Here is a 21,798-nt window from a genome sequence, read left to right on the forward strand (position 1 = left end):
GAAGACACAGAATGCCGTACTTCTGCACAATCTCCAGCCAAGGTTTGTGGGTGATCTTACTACCAAGGCCTGCTACATTCCAGGAAAGAAGAGAGTGCATTGGGTTTCTATATTCCTGTGGATGATGCCCTCCATTCCCCTTTATGCCTTTCAGATCTTGCGAGTGTGCAGGCTCTACCTGTCGTGTAGCCTGGGCAGTAAGAGCGTGCTGTTTAGGGGGGTTTAAGTGTAGCCCAATGTGACTTGGAACTTGGGATCTAGGCATTGATTTTTCGCTCGAGTCAGTCTCCTTTGGGGGATTATGGGCATTAGTAGGAATTGAAGCAACACTCATTCCCAGTCAATCCACCTGATCCAGACACTCAAACCTATTCATAGTGGGCGCTCCTTCCCACCAGTTGTTAATGGGTTGCCAACCCTCCCAGTGTCCTTTCCATCTGCGATTGTGAACTATTGACCAAGCCCAAGGTGGCTCAACAGTCTGTTTTGGAGGATAGAAAAAAGTAAGGGGTCTGATGACAATAGATTGGTCAGTATCACCTGAATCCCATGAGGTGATATGTTGGGCTGTGTGAGGGTCTGCAAATGAAACCACTATGCAGTCGCCAGGGATGGATTTATGGGTACGACCCACCCATGGCACTCTCCTAACCATTAGAACACTACTCCTAAGAGTGTTAGGAAGCTGCCTATTGACATTAAGCCAGTGAATCACCTTATTCTTTAGGGACCACTGGCTCTCCATAGAATGTGGGTCAAGTGCTGGTACACCAGCCAGTACAACGACATAGGGTCCGGCGTCAGGAGGAAGATCAATATAACCCCCACGAAAGTTCTGGCGACCATGGTACTGATTGGCTATGCGCGCAGTAGGAGGCATATTAATCTTATTGGGCTTGTGGACAACCTTAGGGACTGGTTTGGGTAAGGTCAGGTTCTCAGGGCCTTTTGTCACTGGTATTGAGAGTTTTGGTATGAAGGGAACTGGAGCATTTGGCTTAGACCGGGATTTGGGTATTGGGGTAGGTTTAGGTGGGGTAGAGGCAAGACAGGGGGCACCATTTCAGGGGCGGGGGAACTAACGTCAGTTACTGGAGCCGGATGGATACCATCATCACCATCCTGGGGAATACCTTCAGCAATACGAGGATAACTTGCTTCCAGTTGCTTTAGGCTAAGAGTGGCCAGGGAGACTAAGGTCTTATCCATCTCTAAAAGATTATTCTCAATACGTGAAAGTCTGAGTTCCAAAGGTGACAGTAACTGTTTTAATGTGACCCAGACTGTTTTAAGAAAATCTTCGTCATCACCCCCCTTGTCTCTGTCCCTCCCTGGCTCCCTTCGCCCTCCCTCTGTGAGTATCTCGCCGTGTGTGGAGAAAGGCCCTAAAATAGGGTCAGGGACCACGTTAAGGTTGCTGTGTTCCTTGCCCCCCCCCTATTAGGTGGCTATCCAAGTTTGGCACTTCTATGGTCTCCCCCGTGGTGGGTAGTGTTCGCCTATTATTAAAGAACTGCGACCTTGCAATTTTGGCTTTTTTGCGAGCGTAGGCAGACCTCGCATTACTTTTCTTTTTTAGGGTTGGGCCATATTTATTTTTGTTTTTCGCTACAGGGGGAGGGGGGTCTGGACTGTCAGGCAAAATAATGGCAGTTCCAGGTCCAATAGGCACGATTCCCTCAGAAGTTTTAGGGGGCCCGGCAGTTAAGGTGGGTATAGGCTCTAGTGGAAGAGAAAGAGAAGGGGGAACATGGTGAACATCAGCATTAATTAACAGTGAGGGTGGGCATGAAGCATGTTGTGGTGATGCAGCAGACGCAATTTTCCCCAGAGAAGATTTTTTAGAATGGGCAAAGGTCTGTGAAAGCCTACGTGCAGCGTCAAGCTCAACTGACACTCTCTTCTGCATTTTAGTGATTTCAGCGTCAATTGCCAAGTTAGTCTTCACAAGAAAATCATCCAATGTCCCGCTGGGCTTGCTCAGCCCCATTGCAGTTTTACTGCGACTGCCCCGTGTACACATGGTAAATCTGAATTACAGTACCGACAATGAGCTAAATAATAACAGTAGGCAAGCTAGTTAACACGAACCAAGGGGGGTGGGCCAGGCCAGTCCTCTTTGTCCTCGAACGGCCTCAAATGGCCCGCTCTTAGCCCGGTCTTCGCCCGCTTCTTCGTCCGCGCGCGTCCCGCGTTCGCGTTCGGGGCGGAGTTAAAATGGAGGAGTAGAGGAGGGGGCGGGAAGAGGAACCAGGTGCGCGCGGTGGACGGCGCAAGCACTTCACAGGAAAGGCTCCACGAAGGGCTCCGCAGTGCAAAGTGCCCCAGATACGGCCACAGCAAAGTCCACAGTGTATTACAGCTCACGAGTGGCACCCGCGCCAGCGGGGGCCGCGAGGAGTCTTTAGGCCTGCAGGAAGGTCGGAGGGAGGAGGGGGCGGGAAGAGGAACCAGGTGCGCGCGGTGGACGGCGCAAGCACTTCTGGTCCTCGCAGTCCCGCTCCCTAGGCAGGTGACGTTTGTGGCTCTCCCCCAGCAAGAGAACAGCGATGGTGACCGAGCTGGTGTGCTCCCAGGTCACAGGAAAGGCTCCACGAAGGGCTCCGCAGTGCAAAGTGCCCCAGATACGGCCACAGCAAAGTCAACAGTGTATTACAGCTCACGAGCGGCAACCCATTGTGTTCTAAAGAAATGGAAGACTTCCTTGGAGAGAGGGGCATTGGACACAAACGTTGCGCTCTGTATCACCCCAAAACGAATGGCATGGTCGAGCATTTTAACAAAACCCTTAAGGAGAGCATACAGTTGGCCAAGGCCAGTGGCATAAGCTGGAAAGAAGAAGCATGGAGGCGGGTAGAAGCGTACAGGTTCACACCACACCAAACGACGGGAGTCACGCCATTCGAGTTGCTCCGCGCAAGGATACCCAACACCAAGCTATCCCCGGGGTGGATGGGGTGGCACAAGGGATGTTCAGACCACTCAAAAGAAGCGAAAAGCCTAGAGAAACAAGAGGGAGCAATGACAAAAAGGAAGGAAAGATACGACCAGTTGAAATCTACACGAGAGGCCGGATTCAAAGTAGGGGACAGCATCAAGATCAGAACCCCAACTGGTAGAGCTAGCTGGTCAGGATACAGTAGTCCAACCAAGATCACCAAATTGTTCAAAAACGCCGTGAAGACTCAAGAGGGGAAGATCTGGAATCTGGGGAGAGTAGTGAGATTTCACCCACCCGGGCATGACTCCAATAGTGAGGGAGAGGGGGAGAGTGATGCGGAGAGGAGCAAAAGGTCCCACACTAAGAAACTGTTGCCATCCCCCCACCCCAGTGTCAGGCCCAGCAGGAGAATTGACCAGACCCCCCAGACACTTTGATCAATATGTCATGATGTAATATTTTGCGGTATGTGTTGTGTTGTTATATCTCTTGTGTTCATTCTGCAGGGGAGGGGGATGTGTGGTATCTTCCGCCTGCATTTCCCCCCGGCGACTCCGCGTGTAATGGAGCTGCTCGCGGTGACATCACTTAGAATGTCACCGCGACCAGCGTTCCAAGGCGAGCGCCGGGGGTAACGAGAAAATCGGTTTGCGAGGAGGCTGTGGCTGAGGTCGCAGGGTTAACCACTGGTCATAATAAATTACTTACGGTAATACCTACACAGCGTCCTGTGTATACTTTAGCCATCACCACATGTAGCTCATCGGAGTAAAGTTTTACTCTTAGTAGGAAACCTCCCAGTACACCTCTTCTTTATGCATTTTATGTACGGTTGCAAGATCGCTTTAAGTCTGCGGACCTTTCCTTTCATAAATAATTTTCAGGCCTGATCCTCCTGTTACCATTGTAGGCCTCCGAATTCAAGGCTTTGGCGAGTGAAAGTCCGTAGCTGGGAAAGTGATAACCCAGATTTCTTGAAACTGCTTCTCTCCAACGACCCCTTACTCAAAAAAACATTCATTAATTCACTTTCTAACGTCTCCACTTATTTTCAAAGCCGCAGCCTCTTAAAAATACATTTCCCACAAGCCTATGACAGCGTTTAGTCATCTCCATGTCCCGTCTCTCCTTCTGTCTGAGCGAATCAGACCTAGTTTAAATTTAGAGCCGTTGAGGGGCAGGCAGGCCTAAGGCGCGCGCCACCTCTCCCAGAGGTCGCTCCTGCCTTGCACAGCATTTCGTTTTATGATTGAACTGTATGTACACCGCCCAGCGCATGTGCAGCACTCGACAACGGATCAACAACTGGGGCTCCTGCCCTGGGAAGGCATAAATAGAAACCGTGGACCTACGCAGCCTATTTAGTCATTCATTCAACTCAAATTAACGCCTGCTGTCTTTAGCTTGGCATGTGTAACATGAGCAACCATTCACTGTCCTTAGCTTGCCTTGTTTGGTTGGAGCTTGCGGTCTTGGGATGTGCTGACTTTTAAAACACGGAGGCCATGCTCGTTTCCGCTTTGACACTTTGTTGTCAGGACTAGAGACGAATGTGTCTTGCCTGAAGCAAGGAATATACATTCCACTTCTGAATGGACCTGGGAAAGAAACGTTATTCTTCAAAACCATGAATGACCCAGCAAGAGCTCTAGCAAAGCTTTTCTCACTTAAGCTGCTAATAGTTATTTAATGGTATTCTTCGCTCGGGAAGAATCCTGCCAGGTTTTCTTTTCTAATCTCTTTGAATTGCGGCCTGAGCGAGTACTCTGATGAAGCCGGCTCGTGTGTTCTCAGAGCCTGCAGCTGAGACAATGGGGCCGCAGAATCCTTTCACCTCTTGTTGTCCGACAAATCCAGAACTAGGACTGTGGGGCCTGCACGTTTGAGGACGCAAATATCCTTATCCAAGTTGTCTTTCTTGCACGATATTATTAGGAAGATAAAATGGTTTGCTACACTATTAGTAAACCTGTCAACATTTGTAAACCATAATTCAAAAGAAATAACACGTAGTGACATCTTTTTCTGATAATGTATCAAAAAAGTGTGGTGCACAGCGTTACGAACACGGGTATGACGGGGCCACATGGAAAATCTTCAGGCACATATCCTACATACTTGGTATTTGCCACAGAGGACTATAATTTAAAATGGAGCACGTTCAAATATTACATAATGTCTTTTCTAGCGCTTTGTTTTTGTGAAGTTTTTCAGAACGTGGAATTTAGCAATTAAAACATTCATGCCCTGGGTGATTCCCACGCTTAATGCCACACTGTGTCTGCATGCCTGCTGAGAACTGGAGTGTTGGTGATGATTTACTGCTCACTAGGCGCAACCAGAGCATATTTTGATTGTATATTTGATATAAATTTGGCATGTGGAATACCCGACAAGAAGAGAAATTGTCTTTAGACTTTACGACTATATGTTCTAGTTGGCCATGAGCAGCCTTGTATTGGCACCTTCCTTGAGCTAATGGTGTGCCATGTTCGTAGGTTTCTATACTAGTGCTACAGAACTGTCTCTTTGATAAAAAGATGTATGGAAGGGCAATTGTCTTTTTAGGGGAGGTGACGCTGCTCCTCCCGTTCACAGGTTTTCCAGACCTGTAATTACTAGAACTACATCTAGTTAAACCACTGCCGGCTCTACTTTGGAGCTGGAGGCACAGCCCCTGCCCAATTCCTACAACACCATGAGATGAGGTTACATTGTCACTCCTGGCACCAAGGAGTCAGCCATAGCTGCAGACACCAGTTTCCTCCCCAAGCATCGACCCCCCGCCCCCCACCCAAACACACTTCTTGTTAACCTCTGCTCAAGGTTGGTGGGTAAATAGAAGCAGAAAAGGGCCTGTCAGTGGGCCCGGAATAGGGATCCTCATGCAGAAATGGACCTGATAAATAACAGGCCCATGTTATTCCTCAACCCAGGCCCAGAAGCTCATGATAGCCAGAGTTTGGGGCAGCTGCCATTCCATGTTGGTAGTTCAGGTAGGGAAGATCTTCCTGTTAACCCAGGCATCTGGTAATAAGCAGTACTTAAAAGAATTAGTGCCTGTGCCCAAAGCTCTGGTCAGAAGCCTGTGGCTAGCGCTATTAAATGTCAGCGCACCGAAGACCAAGGCTTCAATCCACTTCATGCATCTTTAATCCACTATCAAACACCCTCTCCCCTTTATCTCACTATTGCATGTTTATCCCTTTGTGACAGGGGTTTCCATCTGAATCTACCCTCTTCTTTAAGCTTTGTGTGATTTTTCTCTTTTAAATGTCTGATAAAGAAAAATAAGTGTTGCTCCCAAAAATTGCCATTGTCCCCCACCAGCAACCATAGGCTCAAATTAAGTTCAAGGCCCTAAATTGGAAGCACACAAATAAATTATATGTACTCTTGAATAAACACAATACATTTTGTAGCTAAACTCACGATTAGGAGTGCTGATGAAGCTTCTCCATGTTTTTTAAATGTAATCACCAGGGGAACAGAGCTTAAAACCGTTTGCAACTTTGGTCTGGTTACCCTTTTCACCAACATACCTGACTTAGTCACTACAAACGGAATCTTTCCTTTGAAGTTTTCTTCTCTGATGTCTCCCAATTAAAAAAAATACTTCTCCACTCTTGTAACCCTCTTGAAAGGATCACAACGTAATATCACAAAGGATCAGCTGTAGGCTAAGTGCGCTGGTTATCTGCACAGAGGAGGGAATTCATCCTTTATTTATTTTTCCTCATTAAGGGCCCGATGTAGGTAATTCCAGATTACCGATTCTTAAATACCGAATCATACCGATTCGGTATTTCAGAACTGGCAATCGGCATGTAGATACTTTTACCGAATTAATTACCGAATCGGTATGATTCGGTAATTTTACCGAATCGGTATTTACTGATTCGGTAATTGCCATTGATTCCTATGGGCCTTGAGGCCCATAGGAATCAATGTCAATTACCAAATCAGTAAATACAGTAAATACCGATTCGGTAAAATTACCGAATTTGCAAGGGGGACAGGGTGTCACTTTGACACCCTGTTGCACCCCTGATTCTGGCTTGTGTGCCATGTGGCACACATACATGCCCTAAGGGCAAGTACATATAATTTATTTGTAGGGGGCCTTAAATTTACCGATTCAGTATATTTACAGAATCGGTAAATTTACCGATTCTGTAAATTACCGAATCGGTAAATTTACCGAATCTCAAATTTGTGATGTAGGTGGCACTGAAAACAGTGCCACCGGCCCTTAAGAATTTGTTCTTTACCATGACATACTATGTCATGATAAATAACGAATTCCTGTGTACATGCACATCTGTGCATGTACACCTGTGCCATGTGGCACACATACATGCCTAAGGGCATAATGCCTAAGGGCATGTATGTGTGCCACATGGCACAGGAGTTGTTATTTATCATGACATAGTATGTCATGGTAAATAACAAATTCTTAAGGGCCGGTGGCACTGTTTTCAGTGCCACCTACATCACAAATTTGAGATTCGGTAAATTTACCGATTCGGTAATTTACAGAATCGGTAAATTTACCGATTCTGTAAATATACCGAATCGGTAAATTTAAGGCCCCCTACATGGTAACGGCCAAAATCGTCCGTTACCGACCGGTATTTGGTGACCTACATCTGGCCCTAAATGTCTACAATCTCATTTGCTAAAGTTTTTGTTACCACATGTCTTTTTAGACCTGGTACTGCCTATATATCTTTCCTTGATCCAAAAGTGGAGGCAGAAATAAAATGTCGCTGGCAATTTTGAAAATCATTTGCTCATCAAAAAAAGGGTTGAAAGCTTGCAGAAAAACACAATGCACAGTTGTATCGCTCTGTTTAAAATAAAATATATATATATACACCCAGGTGCACTCTGCTTTGGAAAGTGATATCCTTTTGGATACTTTGCACTCTCGTTTTTGGATTCTCAGTCTAGGTGTTGAGAGGCATACAGGTACAGCACGTACTATAATGTTGTTTTTCGTGAAATGGTTAATGCATAGGTCATGTGCTGAGACCGGGCCTGTACATTTCACATCCACTACTGAACAAGGCACCTGGTAATGCATTTCTAACGCTACCGAAATGGATATGCTTGGACCTGTTCTGGTGAGCTAAAAGGATCTGTGACCCGCTGGCAGTCGCCTCTCACTGGATCTGGCAGTTCGCTTTAATGGGAAAAGGCCAGGTGGGAATAAAGACAGAATACAAAAAGGTTACCTTAGCTGAGTTGTTTTTGTGCAATAAAATCCTGCTTTTGAAATTAATGGAAGACCTAGTTTTTGAAGTGCTTATTGATCCAGTTGTTTTTTCAAGCACTACAGACAACTTTAATTGAGATTATCGGATTCCTGTAAATTTACTGCATTCCCAAGTGTGCAATGGGTTAGATCTCGCTTAAAACGATATTCATGATATAAAGCCAGATGAACAGTAAAGAAAGACAGTTCAATTTCATGCCGACTAATCTAATACTAATTAAGGAATTGCATTGGAAAAAAGATTTTGTCCTAATGTTAAGTGCTAATTACATTATTTTCACCAACGTATAAGGGCAGTTAAAATATAATAAGGTGTTTCATTTTACCACCGATAGGTTATTATTCATTGCTAACTACTGCGGTGTGAGAAGTGATGGACACCAATGCTGTGCCTCATTGTTCTCCACGGTAGACTTTAATGAACTGAGTTTACGTTTTAACGTGAAAGATACAGTGTGCTTTTTTTCTTTTCAATGGTGGCACACTGTTAGAAGAAAATATGCCTGAGATATAGATTTATTTTTACATTATGAGTGTAGCTTCTTGTGATCTTTCAGATGAAAAGGCCCTGTGACAAATTGAAGCAATTGTGGTACAACACAAAAGCAAAAATAACACCATAACTTAGTTTGAACTGAGAAGACAAGTAGGTGCTCAAAATATAAATATTCAAGGATTTCTATGAATGTTAAATGTTTCCTACAATATGAGACGATACTACCATCGTCGATTTGAGTAAAAGAATAGAATGTGCTTGTCTCTTATACTACTTACTTTAGATGTATGTATTTCTTTAATATTTATAGCACTTTTGAGAGTATAACCAGCAAAATAAATGACACAGATGTAAGTGGTTTGAGGGCAGGTTTAGTTTTGAGTACCATTTAAAAGTGGCTATCGGAGAGAAAGGGTTGTTTTATTTTTTTGTTTTAAAAAAAAAATCTTTTTATCTTCTATCTATATCTATAAAAACTAAACTATGTCTGTTTGTCCTTTATGCATTACTACACAATTCATCCGATCGGCATGAAACTTTGGGAAGTTGTTGAGTACACTCCAGCGAAGGTTTCTGGTAAAAAATATATATTTTTAAATAACGGCCCCCCAGGGCCCTCATAATCTTTCCAATACTGAACGTTTACAGTTTCCGGTGCAACTCGCTTTTGCAATGACCATCAAAAAAAGCGCAAGGACAATCGCTGAAAGTGCTTCTCACATGGACAACTGTATGTGGCCAGCTCACGCGTCTGAAGACCTTCTGATTTATTCTTGTACGCACCAGACGGAAAAACAAAAAATACCGTGTATCCACAAGCACTCGAATAAATAAACAGAATTAAAGCAACACTTTAAGATGTTTTCCATATTAAAATGAATACGTTTCAATAAAAATTACATAATGTAAATTAAATGTTATCATAACAAGTTTCCTTAAATTTCCTTTCTTCACAGATTGCAGCAACGCTCGATGGGTAAGCTAGTTAACATTTACAAAATAAAAGCATCAGGTGACAGACAAAGCTAACGCAGTAGCTATTTATACGTCTTCCATATATCAAAATATACATTAGGATATTTCTCAGGGATCATTGAGAATCCAACACTACAGTATCTTCATTTACAGTCGGAGGAACACATATATCCCCTCTGTAGCTATTCCAGGCTCCCCAGATTTTCCCCCATTTCCCCGGGTCTACCCCTGGCCACATACACTGATCTCTCTCTAAACATGCACCAGTCTAAATCTTCCATCCATTTACCTATCTGGGGCCCCTGACTGGCTCCCCACAGCTGCGCGATGTTACGTTTAGCTACCATGCATGCCAGAGTCACCCATTTCTTCCCATGTGAGTTAAGATCAGTCTGTTCCCAGACATTCAGGATACTGCGCTGAGCCTCCAAAACCAATTCCACTCCCAACGCTCGACGGGTAAGCTAGTTAACATTTACAAAATAAAAGCATCAGGTGACAGACAAAGCTAACACAGTAGCTATTTATACGTCTTCCATATATCAAAATATACATTAGGATATTTCTCAGGGATCATTGAGATTCCAACACTACAGTATCTTCATTTACAGTCGGAGGAACACATATATCCCCTCTGTAGCTATTCCAGGCTCCCGAGATTTTCCCCCATTTCCCCGGGTCTACCCCTATCCATATACACTGATCTCTCTCTGAACATGCACCAGTCTAATTCTTCCATCCATTTACCTATCTGGGGCCCCTGACTGGATCCCCACAGCTGCGCGTTGTTACGTTTAGCTACCATACATGCCAGAGTCACCCATTGCTTCCCATGTGAGTTAAGATCAGTCGGTTCCCAGACATTCAGGATACTGCGCTGAGCCTCCAAAACCAATTCCACTCCCATCATCTCCTGAATCTTGTTGTGGATCTTTCCCCAGTAGTTCTATATTTCGGTACAATGCCATAATACATGCATAAACATTCCAATCTCCCCACAACCTCTTCGACACTCCCCATTCACAGCCAAACCCATCCGCACAAGTCGAGGTCCTGTAATGTAAGACCGCTGATGGATCTTCAATTGCACCAACCTAAGTCTCATCTGGGTGGCCACTACTTTTGGGTAAGAAACCGCCTCTCTCCAGTCTTAGTCATCCAATACTAGGCCATCGGCGCCCCATTGCTCCCTAATTGTTACGAGTGGATCCTCGGTGTGATTGATCAGTTTTCTATAGATCAGAGAAATAGTTTTGGTTGGAAGATGACCGTCCAGTATTCGGTCTTCTAATGGGGAAGCTTCTGGAGACGTAGTACAGGGAATATTCGCAAGCAGTGCATGTCTAACCTGAAGGTACCGGTACCGCTCGCTCTCCTGCAGCTAGTGTCTTTCTTGCAGGGCGTCAAAAGTAAGGATCCCGTCCCTCCCCCACCCATCTTTGACCTGCGAGATCCCAATGAGATCCCATCTGACAAAGCCTTTAGTTTTCTACAGGCTACCCAAGTCTACTGAATTCCATAGCGGGGTAGCCAAAGTAATTCTCCCGCCCCATTTAAGATACCAATTAGCCTCATGCCACACCTGGACCGCGAGTGCTGCCGGCTCAACAAGGGGAAACCGGCCCTTTCTAGCATAGAGGGCTCTCATATAGTCCCCACCTCGTATCTGACCAGGGTCCATCACATATCCAGGGTCTAGGGGTGATCCATAGATCGCATGATTAACCGCCGCCAACTGGGAGGCCCAGTAGTATTTCCGGAGGTCTGGCAAACCGATCCCTCCGTCATACCAGGGCAGTGTAAGCTTGGGAAATGCAATGCGAGTTCTTCCCTCCCAGAGAAGGGACTCTATTTCCTTGAAATACGAGGGGGTCACCGGGTCCATTGTATTTTGAAGTGCGTATAGGAAACAGGGAAGGGCCATCATTTTAAACAGTACAGGGAGAGTGGCAATGACTTCCATCTCGCCACATCCTTCCGGAATCTGGCCAACGGGGGCCCCAGATTATTATCATATCCATCTTCGGATCCATTGTCACGTATATGCCCAGATACCGAAATCCCACCGACTCTATTTTCAATGGACAGGTTCTAGGGATGACCGGGGGGTCACCGCTGATGACAAAAAGCATTGACTTCGTTCAATTGATGGCGAAGCCAGAATATCTCCCGAATATGGCCAGGGCATACAGAAAAGTAATCAGGGTAGTGAGATAGAGCAGAATGTCATCGGCGTAGAGCGAGATTTTATCTTCCCACTCAGACGTCCACCGCAGCCCTCGAATCTACCTGTCCTAACGGACCCACGCCGCCAGCGGCTCAAGCGCCAATGCAAAAAACAGTGGGGAGAGAGGACATCCCTGTCTAGTTCCCCTTCCCAGAGGGAAATCAGCAGATTTGTGATTATTCACCACTACCCTGGCCAGGGGATCCATATACAAGAGACGGACCTGTATACAAGAGACGGACCCAACCACAAACTCCTGTCCAATAACCATCTTTCCCAAGACTGTGAATAGATAGGGCCACTCAACTCTATCAAAGGCCATGGTAGCATCCAATGATAACAGGACTGCCGGTTCATGTATTTTTGACGCGCCACCCAAGATCCCATGCAACCTACGTATATTAAGAGCTGTGTTACGGCGGGGCATAAAGCCGGACTGATCCGGATGGACCAGGGTCGTAATAACCTTGACCACCCTAATCGGTTCAGCGTTTAAAAGTGAGATTGGGGGCGTGGCCAAGATGGCGGGGTGAGCGGACGCTTCCTCCCGTAGCTCCTCCGGCCCGGCTCAGCTCGAGCCCCGATTTCAGCGCTTCTCTCCCCCCGCGGCTGCTTTGCGGGTGAGAGGAATGTGTCGGAGTTCCTGGCGCACCTATTGATACTACTTTGACTCCTATCGCCCCGGGGGAAGTACCCCGAAAGCTTGCTTAAAGTTCGGAGCACGGAGGAGAGCCTGGGAGGCGGAGCGTATTGCAGTGCTGTCCAGGCGCCTCGGCTGGGCCTGGTGCTGAAAGCTGGTGATCCCGAGTGTTCGGTCCCGACGTGCTCCGGAGAATAACAGCACTCCCCGGCCGAAGCCTACGCGACCGGTATCACCGACGCGCAACAGGCCCTGGACCTTAGCTCGCACTTTGGCACTTTGGCCCCTCGCTACCGACAACGGTGCATGGCACGGCGTGGGCCCCAGACCTGGCGGAGAGGGACGGAGGCATCTAAACGGCAGCCGACCTGGGCGAACCCACTCGCGGAACTGTGAGACATTGGCTGTGGACTTTCCTTGCTTATTGTGCCCCGGAGGTCGCCGACGGTCTCGCCAGCACCGGCCGCTCTGTTGGGCCCCGCCCTGCCGCCATCTTCTCCCTGAGGAGCTGGAGCTGGCGACCTCCACCCGTGCCTTTGGCGGGCAGGTACCCACTTTCGCGTTGGCTCATGTCCTGATCGCCCACGGGGTGCGCTTCTGAAAGGCCCTGACTTTGGCCCCCCTGATTGCCACCTTGGTCGGTACGATTGTCTCGCCCCGGCCAGAGCCGCCATTTTGTCGCTTGTGACGCAGCACCCTTGTCCTCGGCGGGGTCTCACATCTGGTGCCCGCAGGCGACTGAACGCATCTACAGCGGCCGGCCCTGAACCTTGCCCATTGCAGTGGCTACGATGACTGGGAGAGGAGGCTCGAGAAGGGGCGATCGTACTCTGCCGGACATGCTCAGCAGGGCCCAGCAGCTAAGGGACAGGACGCAGCCGTCGCCAGGGTCCTCCCGGGCCTCGGCAGACGCAACCGGCGGTGAACCACCGGTCACGAGGTCCTTTATGGAGGACTTATTTAGCTCCCTCAAGGACGACTTCCAAACGCTAAAGAAGGAGGTGGCCAGCGAGGTGCGAGAAGTGCGCAAGGAGGTGGAGGGCCTTGGTGAGCGTGTTGACACGGTGGAAACGGCGGCCCAGCGCCGTGACGAGGAGATAGTCCATCTCCAGCAGGACGTTCTCCGTCTCCGAGAGCAGTGTGTCGAGCTCCAGGCCCACTCTGAAGACCTCGAGAACAGGTCCAGACGGAACAACATCCGGGTGCGGGGTGTCCCATCAGCGGACGAGGGGACGGACCTGGTGGCCTATCTACAGGACTTGTTCCGGGAGATTCTGGGAGAGGACGCAGAATTCCCGATCCGCATAGACAGAGCGCACAGAGTGGGCCGACAACGCCAGTCTTCAGCACCCCCACCGGACATCCTGGCGTTCCTGCCTGATTTCCCCTTGAAGGAGCGCATCATGGCGGAGGCCCGCAGGAAGCAGCCTTTCACTTTCAGAGAGCGGCCTGTGGCGCTCTATCAGGACCTGTCCGCCATCACGCTGCAGAAGCGCAGGTCCTTCCGGATTGCTACAGACTTTCTGCGGGAGCACGAGACGCCCTACTCCTGGGGTCACCCCTTCCGCCTCATCTTTCGATGGAACGGAGTACTACACCAGCTGCGCTCCCTCCAGGACATCTGTGGGGTGTTGGGACTCACGGCCACGGAGGAGGACGGAGCGACGCCCGCGTGGAGGCGCTCGGAGAGACGGAATCGGAGGAGATCGACGAGGAGAAGATCGTCAGCGACTGTGAGTCGCCCTGATTCCCCTACCATCAGGGCAGATATGGAGGAAGCCCTAAGAACGGCGGCCAGGAACTTGCCTGCCTCCGACAGCGTGGCCTTGACGGCCTGATTTCACTCCGGGGGGAGAGATGCTTAGCTTCTACGATGCTGGGTTGGGGCTGGGGGTTGGGAGGGAACGGTTGGAGGTGAGTGGCTGAACGTCCACTTGATTGTTTTCTACAGACTTGCCCGTCTGGGCTGGACTGAGACAATGGGGTGTTTTTATTTGTTCGTGGTTTTGGCTAGTTGCCATGGGTTGGTTTTGGGAGGGTGTAAGAGTTGTTTTGTTGTTGGTGGGGTCCCGTCTGATAATGCCCAAACACACGTGAGGCCGGTCCTGGCCTTCCCTGCGCTCCTGCCCCGCGCGCCCCCTCCACTGATCCCTCGCTTGCTGCATAGCGCTTCGATCCCCTGGGAGCGATGCCGTCCTTGAAGGTGGTGACCCTTAATGTTAAGGGTCTGAACAACCCTGTGAAGCGTAGGGCGATCCTTTCCCTGCTAGAGGGGACGCAAGCGGACATTTGCCTTTTGCAGGAAACTCATTTACTTTCCAAAGATTGTCACAGGCTGCGCTCCGCCAAGTTCCCCACCCAATTCTTCTCTTCGGCGGCGACCAAGACTGCGGGTGTAGCCATTCTTTTAGCCAGCTCCTTCAGGGGCGAGGTATTGTACAAATATGCCGAGCAGAAGGGGAGGCTCTTAGTGTATCGCATGCGGCTTGGGGGTATCGCCTTCACGGTTGGCTCCGTTTATAGCCCGAATGACCACCAGGATCGTTTCCTGGAATCAGTATTGGTGGACGTCACTGCCTCGCCCGATCGCCATGTTGTCTTGGGGGGAGACCTAAATATGGTCTTCGACTCAGGTATGGATAGGTCTGCCCAACGCTTCCCGCAGACAGGGGAGCTTTCCCGAGCGGTGCAGGACCGGATTGCAGAGATGGATTTGCATGACCTCTGGCGCACTATGCACCCCACCGATCGGGACTATTCATACTTCTCCCATGCGCACCGCACTTATTCGCGGTTGGACTATCTCTTGGTGAGCGGACCGCTTCGCTCGGCCGCCACGGCAGCAGACATCGGGGTTTTGTCCCTGTCCGATCATGCACCAGTGTCCGGAGTCTTTGCTTGGCCGGCAGCCCCCCCCTCCAGAGGGATGTGGCGGCTTCGGGATACTCTTCTGCATAAGAAGTCGGTGGTGAAGCGAGTGGGGGAGGTCATTCAGGAGTATCTGGTCCACAATAGCAACTCCGACACGTCTCTAGCGACGCAGTGGGCAGCCTTGAAGGCGGTCCTCAGGGGGGAATTTATCTCCATTTCCTCGGCGGAGAACAGAGAGCGGCAAAGTAAGAGGGACGAACTGACGGCGCAAGTCAGGGAACTTGAGCAGGTTCACCGCCGAACGGGAGCTCCTCGAGTTTGGAGGCAGCTGAAAGCGGCGAGGAAACTCCTCTCTGCGCTAGATCTAGATCGGGCGGAATACGCAGCGTTGCGTCTGAAGCATGCCTTTTATACGGGCGGGGACAGATGCGGTAAGCTCCTGGCCCATCGGCTCAGAGCTGCGCAGCAACGCAATGTGGTGAAGGAGCTAGTGGGTGCAGATGGGGTTCCGGTTACCGGTGACGCGGACGTGGCGGATTCTTTCCGCAGCTTTTAGGAGGCGCTATACGCCGCGGAACCCTCCCCACCGGGAGAAGCTGAGGCCTATCTGGAGTCTATGACCCTCCCGGCTCTGGAGCCCGCCCAGGCGGACCACCTAGAGAGGGACATCCATGTGGAGGAAGTCATCTCCGCTATTGCACGATTGAAGCACGGTAAGGGCCCAGGCCCGGATGGCTACACGGCCTTGTTCTACAAGACCTTCTGCTCCACTGTGGCGCCTATCCTGGCTCGCCTGTTCAACTCCTTCTCTGAGCCGGGGGCTATCCCGCCGGACCTCCTTTCCGCGACGGTGTCGGTTATTCCGAAGCCCGGGAAGGATCGGACCCTGTGCGGTTCATATCGGCCTATCTCGCTTCTGAATGTGGACCTTAAGCTCTACACGGGGATCCTGGCGGCCAGACTTGGCCTGCACCTACCGGGCCTGGTGGAGGCGGACCAGGCTGGGTTTGTGCCCGGTAGGCAGACAGTCGACAACACCAAGAGGGTGACGCACGTGTTAGAGAAGGCCTCACGCGTCCCGGGAGAACGGATGTTACTGTCGGTCGATGCGGAGAAGGCCTTTGATAGGGTTCATTGGCCGTACCTTGAGCTGGTTCTCAGGAAACTGGGGATCGGCGAGAAGTTCCGCACCATGGTCTTCAATTGTTATAAGAGACCGTCAGCATCGGTGCGAGTCAACAGACACAGCTCTAGTAGTTTTGCCATTGAGCGTGGTACGAGACAGGGCTGCCCCCTCTCGCCGCTCTTGTTCGCCCTCTATATGGAGCCGTTCGCCCAGAGGATCCGCGACAACCCGGACGCTATTGGGGTTAAGATGGGTCAGTACACCCATACTGTCAGCCTATATGCGGACGATGTCCTGCTGACCCTGGATGACCCCAGGCGGTCGCTCCCTGCTTGTGTCCAGGAACTGAACGCCTTTGCACGCGTGGCCGGCTTTAAAATGAACATGTCCAAATCGGCTGCCCTGGATGTGTCGCTCTCTGCGGACACCAGGCGAGACCTCCAGCGTCTTTTCCCTATGCAGTGGTCCTCTTCCACGGTGCCGTACCTGGGGATCCTGCTTGCACCTTCGCTGCCTGAAATGGTCAAAGCCAACTATTCTTCCCTTAGCAGGAAGATTAAGGAGGAACTCGGCCGATGGGGCAAGGGCCTGCTCTCGTGGCTGGGCCGTATCGCAGCGGTGAAGATGACGGTACTGCCTCAGATCTTGTATCTTTTCCGCGCTCTACCTCTCCAGCCCCCTGTGGGTTGGATACAGCAAGCGCAGGCTGACATCTCCCGTTTCGTGTGGCAGGGCCGCAAGCCTCGGATGAAGCGGGTTCTTTCCACGCTTGCCCCGGAGGCGGGGGGTCTCGGTGTTCCGGACCTCCGGAAGTATTTTCAAGCGGCGCAACTCCGGTATTTGGTGGAATGGAGCAGGTGGGAGTCGGACAAGCACTGGCTTTTTCAAGACCAGGCGGTTGCAGGTCGCACCCTTCAAGAGATTCCGTTCCTGCGGCGCGCACATCGCCCGGCTAATCTCTACGCCTCCTTTGTCACCCAGGTCCCACTGCGAGTGTGGGACGCGGTTTGTGAGCTCCGCGAACTCACCACTTTCCCATCACCGTTTACACCCATAGTTGGCAACCCAGACTTTACTCCGGGCCTAGAACCGGGAGCTTTTTCTCACTGGGTGAGTGCGGGTTGCAGGGTGCTCTTTCAGATTTACGGGCCAGAGGGCGTGCTCCCTTTCCAACAACTCCGACGGGACTTTGGTCTGACGGAGGTGGACAGACTGCCTTATATGCAGGTCCGTCACTGGGCTCTCCAGCCCCAAGTGCGCGACGTCGCAGCCCGTCAAATCACACCTTACGAGCGGTGGCTGGTGACTCGGACCTCGGATGCCAAGCTTATCACCGATCTGTATAAATTTCTCCAACCCCCGCCGTTTCATTACCACAACCCGGGGAGGGAGCGTTGGCACAGGGAACTGGGCAAGACCCTGAGCCACAAGGAGTGGGACAAGATCGCATATCGGGCGAGGCACTCTGCGTATCACACTGGGCTGACGGAGACCTTCACCAAGGTGTCCACCTACTGGTATTACACCCCGGAGAGGCTCTACGAGATGCACAAACTCACCGACAAGGGTTGCTGGCGAGGCTGCGGACAGGAGGGTACTCTATCGCACATTCTCTGGGGGTGCCCGGTGCTGTCTGCTTATTGGAAGGAGGTCTTAGATGAGGTGGACAGGCACTTTGAGGTGGAGCTCCCGCGCTTCCCAGCATACGTCCTGCTAGGCCTTCCCAACGACTTGATGTACCCGCTGAAGTCCCGCAGGGGTAGGCAGATTGCTATTGCGCTAGGCTCAGCGGTTCAAAATATCCTTGTACACTGGCGCACCCCCACTGCCCCCTCGATCACTGGCTGGTTACATAGACTCTGGCAAGTACTGGGTATGGAGAAGATGTCGCTCACTGTGGCTGGAAATGTAGACCAGTTCGAGGAGCTCTGGCACCCTTTCTTGGCACTGCTATCCACGGAATTTCGCGAGCTCACATGTCCGAGGTACCTGCGCCTGCTTAGGCTGACGCCGCCGGGGGCTCCAGCGGATTAAGAGGGATGGGATCAGGGGGACTGGGGGTTGGGGGTAGGCGGCTTGGGGTGAATGTTTCTACAACGGGCTATTGGACGGGGATGTTGGGGTATTGTTTTCTTCTTTTTTCTTTTCTGGGGACGGGGGGCTTAGAGGGACTGTGTTGTTTTCGCTGTGTTGCGGGACGCTACTCATGCTTAGCTTTGATTGGGAGGTTGGGGACTTTTGGAGGGTGTTTCGCACTACCTTATTGCCTTGTACCATATGCCTCTTTTCCCCTCCGGGACTACCGACCTCCCCACTTTCCGCCAGAATTGCTGCAACATGTCTCTTTTTGCACTGTATGGAAACTTAACCTCCTACTTCCCTTCCCCATGTTTTTTATGTTTTAATAAAATGCTTTAAACCTAAAAGTGAGATTGGCCCATAAGAAGAGAATGCTGTCTTCGGCTTACCAACCTTATGAATGACGATGATATTGGCTACTCGCTGATCATATGGGAGCTGACCCTCTTCCTTGCTCTCAAAGAACATATCACGAAGGAACTGTGCTAACTTATTCGTGTTCAATTTATATAGCTCTATGGGGATCCTGTTCGGGCCGGTGTCCTTCCCGGAGTGTACCCATCTAATAGCCTGTGCAACCTCATCATTTGTGAAGGGGGAATCTAGATAATCCCGGTCTTCCTCAGAGTGTGCGTGCATCGGGATGTTGTGTATCATATCCTCGTTGTCTGCCTCTGTATATGTACCTGCCGCTGTATACACTGAGCTGTAGTAGGTCGAGAACTCCTCAACTATTTGTTGCGGATCTGTTATTCTACCTAAGCACTCTGTCTGCAACTCTGGCACCAATCGCGATGCCCACTCCCCTCTCTCCAGCCACGCAATCAATTTCCCAGCTTTGTCACCGTGCTCGTAAACCCTACTCTGGGTATCAGCATGTTGCATCTTGGCCCTGTCTCTAGCCAGGCTCCTACATTCATCTCGGAGGAGTCTCAAACGGTGCATCCCCTCTGGAGCGGCCTCTCCCGACATCCAAGGCCATCAATTCTGCCTCCACTCCGTCTCGGGGAAGAGGAGAAGGGGTCGGCAGAGGTAGACAATCGATAACACTTCCCCTCTGAGGGTTTTGTATGCCTCCCACAGGGAACACTTTGACTCAACCGTTCCCACATTGTGCTGGAAATACCGTTCCGTGATTCGTCTAATGTCCTTCTTGGTGTCAGGGTCTCTCAACTGCAATAGCATTTATGGGGCAATTCTACCTACATCTCTCTGTCCCACCTCTACCCTAAGCCAGACCGGCAAGTGATCCAAAATCCCCCTATCCAAATGTCGCACCTCTCGGATCCATGCCACTTGTGACGCCGGCACCAATAAATAATCTATCCTTGAGAGGGAGTGGTCTGCGGCAGAAACGTGTGTGTAGTGTATTTCTCCTGGGTTTCTCAGTCGCCACCCATCCGCAAGCCCTGTGGTTTCTACGAAATCCGATAACCACCGCCGTGACGGCGCCAAAATTCGGGCTGGGTGTCTATCTACTTCACCGTTCATCACCGTGTTAAAGTCTCCTCCCACAATCAACATCCCAACAGGCAAAGTTAAAAAAAGTTTGCATAGGTCACGAAAGGTGTCAGCCTGCAGGGCCGGTGGAACATATACAGACAAAAGGTGACAGTTCTCCCCTCCCACAACCCGGAAATGCTAATGTATCTACCTCGTTTGTCCGCCCATGTGGCCTGAATGGCCAGTGGGAAGGAATTTCTCACTAGGATCCCCACCCCCCTAGACCCTGTGGTAAATCCAACATGTGCCACTAACTTGTACCCCCCCCTTTATGTAACGTCATACAACGATTACCAATCAGATGCGTCTCCTGCAGCAATACCACATCCGGGGAGTGTCTTCTGATCAATTGGTTTACCATCCCTCTTTTTATCTCCTAGCCCAATCACATTCCAGCTGAGTGTGGCTATCCCCAACCCCTGTCTACCAGAAGACATTAAAGGATACATCACATCTAGGTCACCTAATGCAAGAAAAAAACAACTAAAACACATTGCTAATAATGATGCACATATTAAAATCTCGATTGTGAAAAAAAAACTACTATTTGCTCCTCTCCCCCCACCCTGCACCCCTGCATAAAGCATATGCTCATCCCCAACTAGCAGTGTGCCTGTTGCCCCAACACTAATCTAAGCTAACTAAAAGTAGAAAATAGAGGAGGGCCTGAACGAACCTGACAGTCCCCGTTTAATCAAAACACAAAATTTTCTTTACTAACAAACAAATCAGGGGAATCAACATGCCCCCCTCCCACCCCCTACTCATGACATTCTCCTATTGAAGCCCGACAGTCACTACATTACGCCGATTATTGCTCGTCCTCTACAGCCTCGGTCTTGACGCTCCGCTTCCGTCGCATGTACACTGTCTAGCCAATCTGCCGCCACCTCAGGGTTGTCTAAGAACCAAGCCTTACAATTAAGTTCTACCCGAAGGCGGGCCGGAAACATCATGGCATACTTTAGTCCCTTATCTCTCAGTTTTTTCTTCACCAACAAAAAGCCCTGACGCTGTTTTTGTACCATTTGGGTGGAATCTGGGAAGAGGGAAAGAGTCGAATTTTCGAATTTCAATGGGGGCCCAGCACGGACCGCCTGCAGGATCGGGTCTCTGTTTTGAAAATTCAGGACTCTTGCAATCATAGGGCATGGGGGTGCCCCCGGTCGCAGCTTACCCCCCGGGACCCTATGCGCATGTTCAACCGTGAAAAAGTTGCTGAGGCCTTTAGGCTTGAGTTGGTTGAGAATAATATTTTTGACAAATAGGTCCGGTGTCAGGCCTTCTGATTTCTCAGGTACTCCAAGAATTCGAACATTATTACGCCTGGCCCTACCTTCGTAGTCGTCCAACTTACGGTCTGTGAGGACCCTCAAGGCCTTGAGGTCCCGCAACTCTTGCTGTAACAAATTCACGTCGTCAACCAAACTGGCCATCTTGACCTCCAGTGTCTTCACCTTTTCACTCGCCTTTGTGAGGTCTGCCCGGATCAGTCCCACCTCTATTGTGACAGTGTTGAGATTGTTGTCTAGGGCCTCCATCTTATGGCCCAAAGATGCCTGCACACCATGTATGGCAGCCATCAGTTCCGTCCGTCAATGTTGGCTCAGAGGGGGCGGGAAAGACCTCTTCACCCCCCCCCTCCCCCGACAAGGTCTTTTT

General features: G+C 50.1%; 1 protein-coding gene across 3 annotated transcripts in view; it reads left to right on the top strand.

Moving 5' to 3' along the window:
• Positions 1–21,798, top strand: part of DNAJC24 (DnaJ heat shock protein family (Hsp40) member C24) — a 369,076-nt gene that overhangs the window by 334,580 nt on the left and 12,698 nt on the right. The window lies entirely within an intron of this gene.

The sequence above is a fragment of the Lissotriton vulgaris genome, chromosome 2_1 (genome assembly GCF_964263255.1).
Source record: "Lissotriton vulgaris chromosome 2_1, aLisVul1.2, whole genome shotgun sequence".
In the NCBI taxonomy this organism is placed as follows: Eukaryota; Metazoa; Chordata; class Amphibia; order Caudata; family Salamandridae; genus Lissotriton; species Lissotriton vulgaris.